This window comes from Egretta garzetta, unplaced genomic scaffold, assembly GCF_000687185.1.
Source record: "Egretta garzetta isolate BGI_Z169 unplaced genomic scaffold, ASM68718v1 scaffold2, whole genome shotgun sequence".
In the NCBI taxonomy this organism is placed as follows: Eukaryota; Metazoa; Chordata; class Aves; order Pelecaniformes; family Ardeidae; genus Egretta; species Egretta garzetta.
Genome location: NW_009258894.1, coordinates 5,014,181 through 5,018,392, shown reverse-complemented (window position 1 = coordinate 5,018,392; position 4,212 = coordinate 5,014,181).

The following is a 4,212-nucleotide window of genomic DNA, read 5'->3' as shown; positions in this document are numbered from 1 at the left end:
CCCCCCCCGTACGATTTCTTTCTCACGCCCTTTCGCACACCCTGTTTTCTTTCTTCTCTTCAATGGACAACACAGGGGAGGGAAGACCCTTTCTACTAAGGAGGTGAAGCTTCAGTCCCTTTTCCAGGGGCTGCCACTCCAGCTGCTTGGCGAAATGACTGTGAACCCCAACGCTGAACTGAGCAGTGTGGCGACTAAACTGGATTCTCCTCCCAGGGCCCCCACGCTCCTCGATCCATGGAGAACTGCTGGCTCTCTTGGGCATGACAGCATGCATACGGGCAGGGGGGCACCATACTGTGATGTTCCTACTCTGGAACTGTTTTATCTTTTTATCTCTTCCCCCACCCACGTAAGCCCAGCAGCCTCCTCTCTATTTTGGCTGGGTTTGCCATTCCCCTATGACAAATCTCCTGCCCACGCCCAGTGAAGGAAGCAGAGCCAGAACTCAACCTTCTCATCTCTTAGACCAGCAACAAGTTCCACTCAGCCCCATTCCTTTTGTAATTATCAGGTTTGTAACTCATGTGAAGGAAAATGAAAGGTGCTGCTGTTCTACAAACACCAGTTTTCAGTACTCAAATTTAAGAACTCGAATGACTGCCCTGCTCTTGATGATACTAACAAAAGAACCAAGAAAATGAATGTGTTACCATGGCTTTTCTTTGGGGTCAAAAAGAGGATGGGGCTAGTGCTTAGAGGCAGCTACTACGTAGGTACAGAGATGACTGTTGACCATATTGGTGCTTTTTGGCACAGACCCCTCTCAGTTCCCCTAATTCTAAGCAGCGTTCCTGGCTCCCTTTTGTTTCCCCCAGATTCCCTGGGGAATCTCTCTCCTAGCTGACATTTGCTGGCTGTATTTGGGGGAATGATCCTCCTGAACACAAGGAGGAGGAGAGAGACTCTATTGGGAAGGTCAATTATTTCTTTGAGCTTTGCCTCCTGCACTCAGACCTAAAACGTGGCTCCAGAGCCACCCTTCCCCAGCCTATTTTCAAGCCAACTAAAGAAGGTAAAAAATAAGTGGTGAACCCAAAGAATGTCAACCTGTTTCCTTCTCCTCCCTTTTTGGAGGTGGAGGGGGAAACTTAGGGCCATATCTGGAAAGCATGGATGACCCTTCCAATGCATGGGCCACCAGGATGCCTTCTGGTTAGTGCACTATTTCAGTGGCATGAAAAATGGGCACAGTTCACTGGCCTCTCCAGGCTGGCTCTTGACAAGAATCTGGTCCTTGGATGTATTTATGCTCATTCTGACAGCTGATGAGAATGCAAAGGGGGAGGAAAGGCCAAGTACACCAACTCTTCCACTCAATTACCTCACTAGGAGTCCTAGTCAGAAGACGTAGGAGAGAATCAAAGGGGAAATCCAGGCCCCCTCTCTCCCTTGCAACTCCTCTTGGCTACACAAAGGAGGATGGAAAAAGACCAGGCACAGTGTTGAGAGGGGGTTGCCATTTTAGAAATGCTGTTCTCAACAGCTGCTACGAAGTCAGGACTTCCACCCTCCACCCAGAAAGAAATACAAGTCCTTAAGATGGGTGGTTGTTTCCTTTTATTGGTTGCAATAGCATGTGAAGTCCAACCAGCTGTTTCTTTAGCTCAGGTATACAGAAGTGCATGCTTTCAGGGCTGAAGGTCTTGGCTGTGATGTACATCACCATGGCTGCACAGACAGCGCTTAATGGTTTGTTATGTGTCCACGCTCTTAGCATGGAAATATAACTCACAGGATGGCCTCACTCCACCGCCTCCTGAAGTGATGCATGTGTGGGCAACAAAACCTTTACAACACGCCTCTCATTTTCATCCTCTGAACAAATTGCTGCAAGTTCTGTACTGAACTAAAGTCATGTTCCTTATTAACCTTGGCTACTCACAGCCAATACTGCATTGTGAGCAATTCTGCAGCTCCTGGTATCCAGTCCAGCACCAATCTTGTTTACCCTGGCTTGTCCAGGGCTGTTTAATAAGATTTCCATCCTGTTCTCCATCCCGCTGCCCAGAAATCGCGTTACACAATGTACTGTTGCACTCTCTCTTCCTCTGCAGTCATGGTCATTGCAGCCTAAACCAGCAGTGCAAGCTTCATTTGTCTGAAGTTCCCAGGGTGCCTGCCAATAGCCAGCAGCACATTATGTGCAGTGAATTTTAAAATCTCTTTTTAGGTCCTTCTCTGGAGGAAAGTGAAGAGAGGCTTTCCCAGAGCTTTTGTCTAGGCCAGGGAAACTGCAGTCAGAAACACCTAGTTCCTGATGCGACAAATGCCAGCCAGCCACCACCCTCGTGTTTCCGCTCTGCACCTGAACTCCAGATAAAGCACCATCTAGGAGAGAACTAGGGCTCCAGAGGCACGTTTCACGCAGAAAAGCTTCTCACAGTATTTCACAAAGGAAAAAAATGCTTAACTGCTGTATGGTAACCCGGACAAGAAAGCTACTCTCAGCCTCCTTGGGGACATGCATATGTGCTTGAAGTATTGGGAACAACACTTGGGGTGAGCTGTCAGTGTCATAAAAAAACAGATGTTTGTTGATCTGCTTTTATGTTTGTCTGTTTGTTTATGACAGTAGGGGTCACATCAAGGAGGCATCAAACCTCTGCTGTAAATCAAACCCAGCATATATTCCAATCTTCAAAAGCGTTTATCCCCACCCCTCTCTGTTCAAGGTGACCAACCAACAATGACAAGAACAAAGGGACACTGTGGAAATAAAATATATATTGATGATAGCTTTACCTCTGTAATTTAACAGCATTCTAGATTATTAAACATGAAGACATTTTAAGAGTCTAATTTACTGTTCATCTCTGGCACAGCATGTTTGTTCTAGGCACTTTTCTAATCCTTGCAATTATTATGAAATTATTGTTGTTGTTATATAATTATCTCATATTTGTATTTAGTTACACATTTGCTTTCTCTTGCTGTTTTAGAGCATAACACCATGAGAAAAAGAGCAGCTTATGAATCTTAATCAGAGCACCTCATGGCCCTGGCACAAACTCTCAACCCTTCTTTTTACTGCCAGGACGCTTGGTACCCTCTTAAAAGTTAGAATGAGAGGGCACCAGCTCTGCACACGGGCATCAGCAGCTGTGGGTTATGTCCCTAGCAGAGAGCTAATAGTACTCGGGTGGGACAGTAAGACCGAAGGCGAGGTTAGCCGAATGCCAGAGTATTAGAGTTACAATACAAACTGTTTCTAGGGCAAGTTAGGGTGAGAGGAAAGAGGTATGTAATAGCCTCTCTTCTCAGCACGTCTATAACAGAAACTCCCTTAACTTCAGGAGATTATTCTTACTGGGGTTTTTTTGCCATTTAGCTTCCTCTTCCTGAGTCTGTGATTTGAGGCCTGTATCTCTCACTCTCTTACAAAGTTTTAAAAGGGACAGTTGTGCTTTCAGAGGCCCTGGGTGAGCTGGTCCCCCAGCACCGAGCCTGTGCTCTGGGATGAGTTCATCCTGGTCTTAGCACCGCGTGGGGATGAACACAGACCTGTTCTCTTGCTCTCATTGCTCCCAGCTGAGAGTTTGCATTTCTGGAATTCAGACCCATGTTGCCTTTGTGTTATTGGGGCACTCAAGAAGCAGTCATTTCCTGCTATGTTATTTTTTTATTCTTTGGTTCTGTTTATTTGTCTCTAGGCTGGAGAGGCTCTCAGAACAAGTTAGTGGCCACTGGATTGCAATAATGTTAGCTTATCTTCTTATTATACGTGTTTGATTTTCTGTTCTTCTTATTTTAGTTGGTATATATGTGGTGGGTTATTGACATGTTCAGAAAACTTAAGTGAAGTACCTCCACCAATTCCTTGATGTGATTAATGGAGAAGACCAAAGGAAGCAATCATCAGTGTTTCATTTTCAAACAGTTTTAAATTACTCTTTGAGTTGCGGCAGCAGGTGCCCTGTTCCACTTTGTCCCCGCTGTGCTTGCCATCAGGCAATGATTTGAGTCGTGGAAAGGCTGTGTAGTGACTCAGGAAGTATTTAAAAGAGGAGCTTTCATTCTCCCAGCTCCACTTTGCCATTGCCACAGGCTACCAGAACATGGCAGAGCCTTTGGCTGCAGTAATACGTGAAAACATCGCAGCCTGTGCCTGGGGAATATGTGCTCTTATCTCTAACACTTCAGCGCTCCACAATTGTCCATGTGGCTGTAGCTGCAAGGTGTCTGAGTGGATGGCGTGGCACATTTAATTAC